The 14,646-nt window shown below is 42.4% G+C and overlaps 2 non-coding genes across 2 annotated transcripts; both read right to left on the minus strand.

Moving 5' to 3' along the window:
• Positions 1–10,684: 10,684 nt before the first annotated feature.
• Positions 10,685–10,821, minus strand: LOC113897955. Its single transcript, XR_003512469.1, has one exon. It is a non-coding gene; the product is annotated as a small nucleolar RNA SNORA8 (small nucleolar RNA).
• Positions 10,822–14,046: 3,225 nt separating this feature from the next.
• Positions 14,047–14,153, minus strand: LOC113897989. Its single transcript, XR_003512490.1, has one exon. It is a non-coding gene; the product is annotated as a U6 spliceosomal RNA (small nuclear RNA).
• Between the last annotated feature and the right edge of the window lie 493 nt (positions 14,154–14,646).

The raw sequence follows: 14,646 nt of genomic DNA on the forward strand, positions 1-14,646 counted from the left end.
AACGAACCAGGTCACCAAACTGCCTCTTCCAACTCCCCATCCAGGCTTTTCTAGCACACAGCTGATGTACTGCCAATAGTGGGAATCACTGCCAATAATTTAAGAATCATTTCCTTAAGTGTGTAATGCAATGAATGAGTTTGTACACGTCTTGTCAGGAACACAAGTTAAACAAGTGTTTAACACTTGTTAAACAAGCAAGGGAACGTCAGTATTTCTTTTTTGCTTCCTGTTTAAAAAAAAAAAGGCTGAGTATGGGGTGGCAGACAGAACGGAATTATTCGAGTGGAAATGGAATTGTCTAGGTGAAGAATCAATAGGCATTGTGTTATTTTGCCTCCAGGATGTCATCGTTAATACCAGAATCTGACTCCTTCCCAAAAATCTGGGGACCATTTACCAGGCCTGGGGCGCCATCTAGTGGACGTTTCCACATCCGCCTTGGTACTGAGTCTAGTCCCACACTGAACGCAAGATGGCCTGCTCGGTCTCGCCAAGTTTCCCTGCGCAGGGCCTTTGGGGTGAAAAACGGATTTTAAAAGGAAAAACCTATTCCAGTACTTCTTTTCTCTATTTCGAAGATGCATCTGCATATCATTGACTATTTGTCTTGTCTTTTCTCAAAATTTCGATTGTAAGTTCTGATTCTTGCGTTTTCTGTTTTTTCATACAAAATCCCTGGTACAACAGTCGCCAGGCAAGCCTCTGTGTGTGTGTGTGTGTGTGTGTGTGTGTGTGTGTCCGCGCGCGCGCGCACACACACACACAGATTAGTGATGCAGTGTGATGGGGAGTTTACACACCCAGGGCTGCTAGTGCAAAGCGGACCACCCCGAGACGGCCCCCCAGGAGGCAGGTGAGCACACGGAGCATGTGGGCTGTGATGCTGTGATGAAGAAGACTTTTCAAGCCAAGCCCAACGCATACTTACCCAGCTTGATCTTTTCCAGAGGTTCAGCATCCCCCGCGGCGCCTGGATCACTTCCGGGACTGTTACCCCAGAGGTGTGTGATCTGGGAGGGAGGTTTCCTGGACACCTCCAGCCTACGGCGGCTGCTTAATAGGACCTACTTTCCTGTCACTAGGAACAGGGAGGATAGATGATGCTTCCAGCTCGTCCATCACTTTGGCGAATTTTATTAGCTCTTATCCATCTGGGAGAAGGCAATGGGAACCCACTCCAGTACTCTTGCCTGGAAAATCCCATAGACAGAGGAGCCTGGTAGGCTATGGTCCATGGGGTCGCAAAGAGTCAGACAAGACTGAGCAGGCGCACAAGACATAGTACTAACTAGAGACTTTGAGACTTCACTTTCACTTTTCACTTTCATGCATTGGAGAAGGAAATGGCAACCCACTCCAGTGTTCTTGCCTGGAAAATCCCTGGGACGGAGGAGCCTGGTGGGCTGCCGTCTATGGGGTCACACAGAGTCGGACACGACTGAAGTGACTTAGTAGTAGCAGTATCCTCCATCTGGGCTTCTTTTTGTACCTATAACCTTGGGAAGGGAGAAGCACTTTTTTAAGGTCCTCAAGGAACCGAGTGATCATTTATTTTCCTCTTTTAAAAAAAATCTAGATCTTAAGGAGTGATTGCATAAATAAAATAAGGATTTTTTTTTCTCCAAAATCCTATTCACAGGAGTATATCTTGGTAAGGACGAAGTTTCTTAATTGCAGAAGTAAGGCAGTTATAATATAGTCTCAGAATCTTCCTTTTATTTTCTGATAAAAAAAATATGAATCCTCCCTCTCTAGAAAAATATACTCCCATATACAACATTGTGATTCACTGCCTCCAAAAAGGCCTTAAAACTTCATCTGTAGAGGGACTTCTGGCAGTCCAGTGGTTAAGACTCTGCCCTTCCAATGCAACCAGCACAGGTTCGATCCCTGGTTGGGAACTAAGATCTCACATGCTGCTTCACTGCTAAAACAAAACAGAAACAATTCCATCATTAGAGAAAGGGATTATATAATGCAGCGGTTCATGGCCTTTTCAGCATCCAGAGTATCTTTTGGATTCAACTTAATTCAGTCGATCACTAGAGGGCTTGCCAGGTTGCCAGGCACTGGGTCTGGGTGCTGAGTATTCTGACAATGCACACAAGCCAGGACTTTTTAAGAAATAGAACATTTCCTCACTGTCATGGCCTGAGTTCAGTCCGTGGTTGGGGAACTGAGATCCCACAAGTTACTCAGCAAGGCCAAAGAAAAGTGTAAACATGGTTAGAGTTTTATCAAGGATAAACTAAAGGATAAACTGATTTCTGATAGGCCTTTTGAAATACTAAAACTAATCTCTGAACTCTCTGTTTAACCTGAGGACATCAATTGCCAAGAGCCACAGGCTAAAACCTCAGAATCTGCTGTCTTTGAAAAAACTCTTCCTGTTTTAAGAATTTCAGTTGTTCAATAGAAGTCCAGGAGATGTTTGGTTAACAAAAGGAATGTAAACATCAATTCTTTTTTCATATCATGTGTCAAAACCAATTCTAGAAGAATTCAAGAGTTAAATGTTTTAAAAAAGGGTGGGAAGATGGAAGGAAGGGAAGAAGTTAAAAAAAAAGATAGAAATGAATACAGATCCTCCTCAGCTTACAATGGAGTTGTGTCCTGATAAATCCTTTGTCGACTAAAAATATCATAAGGCAAAAATGCATTTATCAACAACAAAAAAGCAAATAACCCAATTGAAAGATGGGCAGAAGACCTTAATAGACAGTTTCTCCAAAGAAAACATACAGATGGCCAGTACACATATTAAAGAATGCTCAGCAGCCCTTCTATACTGTTTATGGGACTGTATTAATAAATTCATCCAGTCACTATGGAGAAGAGTATGGAGGATCCTTAAAAACACTAAAAAGAAAGCTACCATATGATCCTGAAATCCCACTCCTGGGCATATATCCAGAGAAAAAGTGAAAGTGAAGTCACTCCGTCGTGTCCAACTCTTTGCGACCCCACGGACTGTCCATGGAATTCTCCAGGTAGAATACTGGAGTGGGTAGCCGTTCCCTTCTCCAGGGGATCTTCCCAACCCAGGGATCAAATCCAGGTCTCCTACATTGCTGGCAGATTCTTTACCAGTGGATCCACTGGGCGGGGTGGGGGTGGGGGTGGGGGCAGGAAGAGGATTAGACAGAGTTTGGGGTTGGTAGATGCAAGCTATCACGTTTATAAAACAAATTTTTCAAAAAAATTGTTACGTTTAGGATGGATAAACCACAAGGTCCTAATGTACAGAATAGGTAACTATATTTAATACCCTGTGATAAGCCATAATGGAAAGAGTATTTAAAAGAATGTATATCTGTGTATAACTGAGTCACTTTGTTGTACAGTGGTGATTGGCACATTGTAAATCAACTATACTTCAATTTAAGAAATGTATTTAATACACCTAACCTACCAAACATCCTGGGCTTCCCAGGCAGTGCTAGTGATAAAGAACCTGCTTACCAATGCAGGAGACACAAGAGATGCAGGTTCAATCCCTGGGTCAGGAAGAAACCCTGGAGGAGGGAATGACAACCTGCTCCAGTATTCTTGCCTGGAGAATTGCATGGACAGAGGAGCCTGGTGGGCTGCAGTCCGTGGGATAGAAAACAGTCGGACACGACTGAAGCGACTTAAGCATGTACACACATCAAACATCCTAGCTTAGCCCAGCCTCACTTAAACGCACTTAGAACATTTACATGAGCTTACAGTTGGGCATCACTGACTTGATGGACATGAGTCTCAGTGAACTCTGGGAGTTGGTGTTGGACAGGGAGGCCTGGCATGCTGTGATTCATGGGGTCACAAAGAGTCGGACATGACTGAGCGACTGATCTGATCTGATCTGATCTGACAGTTGGGCAAATGACATTACACAAAGCCTACTTTATAATAATGTGCTGAAAATCTCATGTAATAGACTGACTATTACACTGAAAGTGAAAAACCGAGTGGTTGTCTGGGTGCAGAACAGTAGTAAGTGAATTAGCTGTTTACCTTTCTTATCACGTGGCTGAGTGGGAGCCCCAGCCCACTGCTGCTGCCGCACACCAGAAGAGAGGATTGTGCCATATAAAACTAGCCTGAAAAAAAGATCAAAATTAAAAATCTGAAGTGTAGTTTCTACCAAGTGTATATCACTTTTGTACCATTGTGAAGCTGAAAAATCTTAAATAGAACCATCATGAAAGTGAAAGTGAAGTCGCTCAGTCGTGTCTGACTCTTGGCGACCGCGTGGACTACCAGGCTCCTCTGTCCATGGGATTCCCTAGGCAAGAGTACTGGAGTGAGTTGCCATTTCCTTCTCCAGGGGTTCTTCCCAACCCAGGGATGGAGCCCAGGTCTCTCGCATTGGAGGCAGATGCTTTAACTTCTAAGCCACCAGGGAAGCCAGTCAGGATCTGTCTGTATCCCTGATTTTTAAGTGGGAAGGGACTTTCTGCATAAAAATACGAAAAAAGTTCTTGTTTTTTATATAAAAGCATATTATATCAAATAATATATCAAAGCATGTATATGTGGAATAGACAATCAAGCAAAGATGTCCATGTGAAGCAGACATGGAATCTTCACTCACCCAGCATGAACACCACCTCCTCTGTGTCCTCCTGCATTACAGAGACCAGAAGGGTGAAAACTACATCTCTCTGACTCCCTTGCCTGAGGGTGTTCGTTTCAGACATATTGTCATTGTTCAGTCTCTAAATTGTGTCCAACTCTTTGCTACCACATGAACTGCAGCATGCCAGGCTTCCCTGAACTTCACTATCTCTTGGAGTTTGCTCAAACTCATGTCCACTGAGTCAATGATGCCATCCAACCATTTCATCCTTTGTCATCCCCTTCTCCTGCCTTCAGTCTTTCCCAGCATCAGGGTCTTTTCCAATGACTTGGCATATATATATATATATATGCCATATACATACATACATATATATATATATATATACATACATACACACACGTGTGTTTGTGTGTGTGTGTGTATACACTGAGCAAGACCAAGGAGCTCTCTTAGACTCTAAACATCTCCCTTTCCTGGGGCCATATTGGTTTGGGCACAATTCAACATGGCATTTCATAGCATTATGAAGCTGTGATTTGTTGATGTTCTTCTCTTTCAAAATAATTCCTTCCTAAGCACCTAGCACTACTACTTGTAAGGTGTGTACCCAGGTACTGAGTGCAATGTGTTCCCAGGTTTCTGGCTAGGAGATCTGGTCAAGAAAAGTGTGATAGGGACTTCCTTGGTGGTCCAGTGATTAAGAATCCGTCTGCCAGTGCAGGGGACCATGGGTTCAATCCCTGATCCATAAAGATCTCACATGCCAGAGAACAGTGGAGCCTCTGCGCAGCAACTCCTGAAGCCTGTGAGCCTAGAGCCCATGCTCCACAGCAAGAGAAGCCACAGCGATGAGAAGCCCACGCACCACAGTGAAGAGCAGCCCCCGGCTCACTGCAACTAGAGAAAGCCCACACGCAGCAACGAAGATGCAATGCAGCCAAAAAATTTATTAATTTTTTAAAAAGTATGATAGTAGGTACTCTGACCCACAGCGGTCCTGAAAGAGGATGTCTGCCTGGCCCATTTGCTTGGGTTTCTGCCTCAATTCTAAGTTCCCATGCCTTTTAACTCATTTGCTCCAGGGCCCACGTCCTGCACTGAACCTAGCCTGCATGGCTGTGTTCCCATTGCTTCTGTCAGCTCTCACGAATTCCCCTGGGTGCCAAAGTCCACTGCCTATTTCTTCCCCTCCCCAGCCTTTTCAGGGCTTGGGGGCGGGAGTGGGAAAGGGTGGAGTATTGTCATAAATGCACATGTATTTCTCTAGCTGAAGCTACGTGGTTGCCTGACGTCTAGAATCTCTAGCTGTCATACAACACTCACCGAATTGGACATCCAAGCTTTGATTCTTAGCAGAATCAAGCCTGAGCTACCCATGCATCTGGGACATTCTACCTTATACCGTGTGTCTGTGCTTGATGCAATGACCTCTACAATTGGGCTGGTGCTCCTACCCGAATGATAACCTATACCTGAGGAAATGGAGCATCGTCAGTACAAGCTCACCCCCACCTCTGCTCTCTGGCCTCCACATTCTAGAACCTTTGTTCTGGACCTCATTCAACTTATGATAGTACAAGGATTATACTCAGATAAATGGTCTTCCTGAAAACAAACAAAAAATGTATATTCTTTCCAGTTTTGTAGTCATTTCTGAGGATAAAAATTACCCTTAGAGTAATAAATGCAATTGATAGAGCTGTGAGGTTGTTTTTTTAAGATGGATGCACTCTTAAAGGCAACTAAGCCCAGTGCATTAGCTAGAGAGCGCCACCTGGTGGGGAAATAAGCTGCCTCTCATGAAGGTGCCAAAAAATGGAGCTAAAATAAAATGATAACCTATGATTGACACTGGGCTTCCCAGGTGGCTCAGCGGTAAAGAATTCGCCTGCCAACAACGTAGGAGACTCGAGTTTGATCCTCGGGTGAGGAAGATCCCCTGGAGAGGGAAATGGCAACCCACTCGAGTATTCTTGCCTAGAAGATCCCATGGACAGAGGAGCCTGAGGGGTTACAGTACATGGGATCACAAAAGAGTGGGACACAACTTAGCGACTGAACAACAGCAAATGATTGACGTTGGAGATGTTTGGAACCCCATAAGGACAAATCACTCGGTTCAAAACAGGAAAGAAGGAAAATCTCTTAAAGATACAAAATCATTCCAGTAAAGCTATTTTGGTACCTTTTCAGAATGAATATATGAATATATTTTCAGGTGGAAAACTGTATACATTTTTAGGATATTATATAATTGAACTTTATATTTTTCTATTTTTAGGCAGATATGCAAACAAGTTAAAGTTTATAATAGCTTTTTACTGAAAGAAGTTATGTCCAATATATCAGAGAATCAGAACAATTTAGACTCAACCTCCTACTTTCTAAACCTTCCGAACAGTAAGTGTTAATGTTCATATTGATGGCACTAAAGCAGTGGTTCTCAAGTAACATATATAAAAGCCACATTTTTTAGCATGGGGTTGTGGGGAATAAAGCCCACCGGCCGAAACCCAAGGAATGGACTTGAAGACACAAGGTCCAACTAGAAGCCAGGCTGTAATGACAGTCTCACAAGAACGGGTGTCTGGTGGGCAGACACACCCAGAGTCATTACAATGGGGTTTTTACCCCATTTCCCCATTGGCTAAGCACTATGGGGTTAACAATCTCCCCAAAAAGTCACTTGGATTTCTCTCCCTTTCCCTTGCAAGTATCCTAACAGCTATTACACCAGCAGATTCTAGGCTAGTTGTCCTTGAAAATGGACCACTTTAAGTTTTTATTTCTTACAGGGAGATTTTGTTTTAAAATCCAAATTTCTGGGACAACTTCCCTGGCGATCCAGCAGTTAAAATTCCACACTTCCAATGCAGAGGGCACAGATTAAATCCCTGGTCAGGAATCTAAGATCCCACATGCTGTGCAGTGCGGACAAAAAGTCTAAACTTCTGGTTTGTAAATGCCAGTGACTGATTCACTGGTCTGGATTGGGGCACCTAAATCTGCATTTTTAACTAAGTGATCCTAATCCACATGGTGTCTTAACAGGTCCAGAGACATAATTTATGACACTGTAAGATGCCACCCTCCCTTCTGAATCGTTAATGAATAATGAAATTATGTATATTCAAATGTCATCTTAATGCTTCAAAAGCTAGTAACCCCAGATGAGTCACATGTAATAGCTCTCAGCAGTCATCATACCTGGTGATACAAACAATTCAAGGCCTGAGCCCACTGAGAGGCTGGTAACTCACCCTGGGTGTCAGAAATAAGGTTCTAGATTCAATACCCCACTGGGAAACAGAGACACAGGAAGACTTGCTACTCGCCTGCTATCTTGTTGTTGTTCAGTCACTCTGTCACGTCCCAGTGTTTGCAACCCCATGGGCTACAGCGCGCCAGCCTCCCCTGTCCTTCACTAGCTGTCAGAGTTTGCTCAAACTCATGTCCATCCAAGCATCTCATCCTCTGTCACCCTCTTCTCCTTTTACCATCAATCTTTCCCAGCATCAGGGTCTTTTTCAATGAATTTGCTCTTCAGCTTCAGCATCAGTGCTTCCAGTTAATACTCAGGATTGATTTCCTTAAGGATTGACTGGTTCCAGGCAAGAATACTGGAGTGGGTAGCCATTCCCTTCTAAAGGGGATCTTCCTGACCCAGGGATTTAACCAAGGTCTCCTACATTGCAGGCAGATTCTTTAAAAGAATATAAAAAAAGAATGTATACATGTGTATAACTGAATCACTTTGTTGTACAGCAGAGATCAGCACAGTAGTATAAATCAACTACACTTCAATAAGATAAAATAAAAATCAAGCCTTTAAACATAATAAACTAATTAAAATAAAGATGAATAACTCCTATAATGCAAACCTTTTAGATGTAGAAATCATGACTTGGGTTCCAAAACTATGAAAATGTCTATTTTCTTGGACTATGCACCTCTCCCTAGAGCAGGGGTCCCCACCTTCTAGGATCTAATGCCTGATGATCTGAAGTGGAACTGATGAAATAATAATAGAAATAAAGTGCATAATGAGTGTAATGTACGTGAATCATCCTGAAACCATCTCCCTCCTGATTAGTGGAAAAACTGTCTTGCACGAAACCTTTTCCCCCGGACCCAAAAAGTTGGGGACTGCTGCCCTAGAGGATGGGCTTCTCAGGTGGCCCTAGTGGTAAAGAACCCACCTGCTAATGAAAGAGACACAGGTTCGATCCCTAGGTCCGGAAGATCCCCTGGAGGAGGGCATGGCAACCCACTCCAGTATTCTTGCCCAGAGAATCCCATGAACAGAGGAGCCTGGAGGCGTAGAGCCCATTGGGTAGCAAAGAGTTGGACATGACTGAAGCAACTTAGCATGCATGCATGCCCTAGAGGATATAGAAAAAATGCTTTTTTTCCCTAATTACCTTAGCTCAGAGTTCCAAACATGTAAAATAAAGCCTATTTTAGCTACAATGTATCAGTATTGGTTATTAAGTGATCATAACAATTGTTGTTATTCAGTTGCTAAGTTGCAGCCCCATGGACTACAGCACAGCAAGGTTTCCTGTCCTTCACTATCTCCCAGAGTTTGCTCACATTCATGTCCATTGAGTCAATGGTGCTATCTAACCATCTCATCCTCTATGATCCCCTTCTCCTCCAGCTCTCAATCTTTCCCAGCATCAGGGTCTTTTCCAATGAGTTGGCTCTTCGCATCAGTTGGCCAAAGTATTAGAGCTTCAGCTTCAGCATCAGACCTTCCAACGAATATTACAGGTCGATTTCCTTTAGGATCGACTGGTTTTATCTCCATACCAGCAATAACAAAATAAAACAGATTAACCATGGGTAGGAGAACAGGAAGCAACAACCCCATTTCCTGGGTCTGGGAAGGAATTTTTGAAGTGAAGGAAGAGTAGCTGAGTGAAGACGTGGCATATTGAGTTTTATCCTCAGGCTGCACGTTGCCCTGAAAGCTTGCAGTCTCTAAGGATTTCTGAGTTCGGGCCCAAACCAAGAAGTTTCTTCACCTGGAGTTCTTTTTATGATGATTCACCTGTGCTTGAATTCTTAATTTTGATTTACCTTTAAATTGACAATATGAAGCGATTTTTCTCAAGAAGAATGCATAGATATATTGTATGAGCTCTACATAGCAAAGAATATCTAGTGTGACTTTCTCACTTGAAATGAACTTTACTACATTAAAAATTCTCAGAAGAATACTATTAATGTAGTTGCTCACACTGTATTTTTCTGACAGTTTTGCAAAAGAAAAGTCTGGTTTTGTTCTTTTCCAGAACACCAATTTAATTTTTCTATTTTTAAAATAAATTATTTATTTTAATTGGAAGCTAATTACTTTACAATATTGTAGTGGTTTTTGCCATACATTCACATGAATCAGCCATAGGTGTACCTGAGGACACCAGTTTTGAAGCCCAAATTATTATAGAATATATTCTTCTTTACCCTTTTACCCTTCTCGTTCAGTTTTTCCAGGAAGTGAGATGCTGTTTTCAGAGCGTCAGTTTGAAACACAGTGATTCTTTTCTATTTACAAACAGTGCTTTTTTTTCAGAAAGATTTTCTCAGTGTCATCCTTGATCTTTGGTTCTGTTTCTTAAAGAGCCCTCGTCAACCTTGAGCTGTATCAAATTCTCTCATCCATATCTATTATTTTATTTTATTTTTTTTTATATGCTGACTTTCTGCACAAAAGGTTTCTTTTTATTCATTAACATAGGCAAAGTTATTTAAGTCAATAAATTTTTAAGGATTTTTCACACGTCCTGATTCTTTCCACTGCCAGTCACCATAGCTCCTCCGAGGTTGTCATCTTCAAGGTAGCCCGTTCAAGAAGTTCTGCTCAATCCACAGCTGTGATGCCTGCCACGTTGTTTTAGTTGGGCCTCTTAGATCTTCAGTGGAGTTCACTTCTAAGTTTGCCACCTGTAATCTTCAAAGACCCAATTTCCTCAAGCAGTTTACTATAGGATCCTGTTTAGGGTCAGGAGATGGGATCTGTCTAGTTCTTAATGACAACCGTAAGAAAAAAAAGTATTAGTTACTTTTGAAGATTCTGTCAAACTGACCAGTATAAGAAACTAAAAGGATACTTGTATCAGTAGAAATACCAGGTCTAACATGCACAAAGCAAAAAAACCAACGATGCCAGATACTGAATTTATATCGCACTGTCTTTTGAACAGCCAGCAGGAACAAACTGCTGAATGCAGATACCATGCAGTGCAACATATCTATTATTTTAATAATCCCCCACACCTGTATTTTTTTTTCTGTTTCCCTACATCTTTTCAGGTTTGTTTCTCATGTTATTGATTTAGCTTATTCAGTATGTCAGCTCTATTCTTTGCAGCTTCAGATGATGGTTCCAGTGTTGCTCTGATTACCTTCCTCATCTTAGAAGTCATCATCTACTCTGTCTCTGTTGGACTTAACTCGAATCCTCTCCCACCTCCAATGCCTATTTCTTTGATTTAATTACCCATTGAAATTCATGAAAAGATGTAATCATGGAGACCTGCCTGCAGGACTTCCTGTCTCTGACTTTGCTAATGGTATTTCCTTGAAGGAACTGATCGATTGTTCTTTCCATGATGCATCAGAATGCAAGGTAGGTTCTCAGCATCATCTCTCTATCCCTCTGTCCCTCTCTCTTCCTGTTCATCTCTGGAAGCTGCAGGCACAGTATGGATGTGCTCTGAACTACAGTGATACCCAGCAAAGCCTGAGAGAGTGGAATGGTCCTCATGTTGTAGCTGCCTCCAAAAACAGCCTTACAGAAATGACTTCACCTTTCACTGGCTGGGTTAAATCTTGAGTTTCTGATCCAGGTTGAGGAATAAAGAGGCACATGCCCTAATCTCACTGAAGCTGGCAGTAGGTGGAGCAGCCTGCACATTCATTTACTTTCAACCTGATTCCCTTGCCCCTGATCTTATTAGATGCTTCTTCCAAATGCAGACATTGGGTTGATTGCACTGGTTTATGATGATTAGCAAGTTTTGATTTTTTTCTGTGTCTCTGTAGATACAGGTATTTTTTAAAAATATTTTTGATATGGACCATTTTTAAAGTCTTTATTGAATTTGTTACAATATTGCTTCTGTTCAATGTTTTGGTGTTTTGGCCCAGAGGAGAGATCTTAGCTCCCCAACCAGGGACGGAACCCAAACCCCCTTCATTGCAAGGTGAAATCTGAACCACTGGACCACTAGGGAAGTCCCAAGATATCTCTCTCTGAACTTGCACTAATCAGAAAATAAGGCTACTTTTTGAAAAAATTGTCACCCAAAATCCACTATCAAAATCTGAAGTCATGGTGGGAGATGCCTGTGGGGGAAAGCCAGGCAGCTTTGGAAGCAAGGCAATATTGCTGAGTCGCATGGAGGGGGTGGAGCCATCACCATAGCCTCTCTCTCCCCACAGGCCAGCATCAGGCAGCTGAACAATAGAGACGCTGGCCCATCAAACACCTGATATACTGAACTACAAAGCAGGACCCCACCCAGGGTGCTCCTTTAAGTGCCTGATGCACTGATCTACAGAATAAGTCCCAGCCGGGGGAGCAGGTGGTGGGGCGGGGGCTCTCTATATGCCTGACTTGCCAAACAACAGAGAAGGACCCCAGGCAAGGGAGCCCTCTAAGTGCCTGAACAGGCGGAGGTACAGAGAAAGACTGGCCAAAGAGGCCTTCTGATCGCCAGCAAGAAGAGGCTCGAAAAAAGACTCTCATAGGGCCGTAACACCTACATAGCATATTAAAAAGCAGAGACATTACTTTGCCAAAAAAGGTCTGTCTAGTTAAGGCTATGGTTTTTCCACTAGTCGTGTATGGATGTGAGAGTTGGACTATAAAGAAAGCTGAGTGCCAAAGAATTGATGCTTTTGAACTGTGGTGTTAGAGAAGACTTTTGAGAGTCCCTTGGACTGCAAGGAGATCCAACCAGTCCATCCTAAAGGAGGTCAGTCCTGAATGTTCCTTGGAAGGACTGATGTTGAAGCTGAAACTCCAATACTTTGGCTACCTGATGAGAAGAGCTGACTCATTGGAAAAGACCCTGGTGCTGGGAAAGATTGAAGGCGGGAGGAGAAGGGGGCGACAGAGGATGAGATGGTTGGATGGCATCACTGACTCAATGGACATGAGTTTGGGTAAACTCCAGGAGTTGGTGATAGACAGAGAGGTCTGGCATGCTGCAGTTCATGGGGTTGCAAAGAGTCAGACATGACTGAGTGACTGAACTGAACTGAACTGAAGGGTCATAATTCCTGCGGTGGAGGCAGTCTGTGTCCCTGCACACTTGGCACTGCCAGGGTCCCCGCAAGCCAAGCAGCTGCACCACCTTCATGCTCAATTCTCACTGGGGCAGAGCTGCCACAGGCAAAAAAAGTCTTGCATCTGCGTGTGCAGGGTCGCTTTGGTAGTCTGACTCTGCAACCCTGTAGACTGTGGCCTGCCAGGCTTCTCTGTCAGGGAGGAGGGTTCTCCAGGCAACAATACTGGAGTATATTGGCCTATACTGGTTGCCATACCCTTCTAGAGCACTATATTTCCTGCTGCCCTAGCCACCAACTCCCCTGAGTACCTGGTGCTGCCAGAACCCCTGCGACCCAGCAGCTGCACCACCTCCACACCTGGCCCTCACAGGGGCAAACCCAAGTCCTCCATGGCAGCATGGGGAGCAAACCCCAGTGGATGACCCACATGCAGAGGTGGAAATAAAACCACAATTGAAACCCAGGGGCAGTGTGGCTAAGGAAGACCCAAAACCTTCTCATCAGCTGTACAGGTTGCAGATTAAATCCACACAATCAACTAGGCAGACTCTGTGTCTATGGAATATTTAAAAGGTCATTGAGAGCTCCCACAAAGGAAAACACACTAGTTTTGATAGCTGTGGACATTGGAGGCAAGAACACATAGAAGCAGGACCAGATTAGAAACTGAGCTGCCCCCAGAGCAGGTTCAGAGATCAGCACAGTGTTGGAAGGCATCCTAGGGAGGTGAGGTGGACTGTGACTCCCAGCGAGGGAAAGGACTCTGACAGCAGTGACTCAAGAAAAACATTTATTATTCTTATGTTTTGACTTGTTCTGTAGATTCTTTTGGATTTTTTTCTTTTTTCCCCCTTCTGCTGTAGTTGTCAATTTTATTGTCAATATGAAATCTAATTAAACTTTTGAGCTTTTTTTTCTTTCTTTTTCTCAGTCACATTTTTAATTGTTGTTATAAATCTCTGCCTCTACATTGGGCTTTTGCAGTTCTCTGGAGTTTTCCTTTTTTCTCTCTCTCTCTTTTTTTTAATTTCATTTTTTAAATTTTTTAAACCTATTATTATTTTTTTTTTCACTTTCATCAAGAGGGTCTTTATTTTTTTTATTTTTTTTTATTTTTTTAAAATTTTTTTTAAATTTTATTTTATTTTTAAACTTTACATAATTGTATTAGTTTTAAAAATATGGAACGCTTCACAAATTTGCGTGTCATCCTTGCACAGGGGCCATGCTAATCTTCTCTGTATCGTTCCAATTTTAGTATATGTGCTGCTGAAGCGAGCACTAAACCTATTATTATTTTTTACATTTATTCCTTTGTTTGCTTTTCCTACTGTTCTTTTCCCCTTGCAGTTAATTTTAATGTATATAAATCTTTTTATCTACTTCTATTTAACTTTGCACATCTATTCTTTCTTTCCTTTCCTCTCAACATTTTGTTAGTTTTATTTTCATTGCTTTATTCCCCACTTGGCACCTTGCTTTAGTTTTGTTTTCCAGTTTGGGCTTTAGTTAGTTTTTTCTTAACTGGTAAGTATAATTTTTGATTTCCTTTGTTCACCGGGTCAATCTAGTGCATTTTATTTTGTTAGACTGTTTTGACTTTGCTCATGTGTGTATATGTATATGTGTATACTATATTATTTTAATTATTATTTGTCTGATTTTGTAACTGCCATTTGTCTGGGATTCATCTTTGGTTTCTTGTTTTTGGATATTTGTTTTAATCTCACTTAATACCATAACAAACCACTTGTGGAATCTTCGTTCCTGGCCAG

The sequence above is a fragment of the Bos indicus x Bos taurus genome, chromosome 8 (genome assembly GCF_003369695.1).
Source record: "Bos indicus x Bos taurus breed Angus x Brahman F1 hybrid chromosome 8, Bos_hybrid_MaternalHap_v2.0, whole genome shotgun sequence".
NCBI classification, from domain to species: domain Eukaryota; kingdom Metazoa; phylum Chordata; class Mammalia; order Artiodactyla; family Bovidae; genus Bos; species Bos indicus x Bos taurus.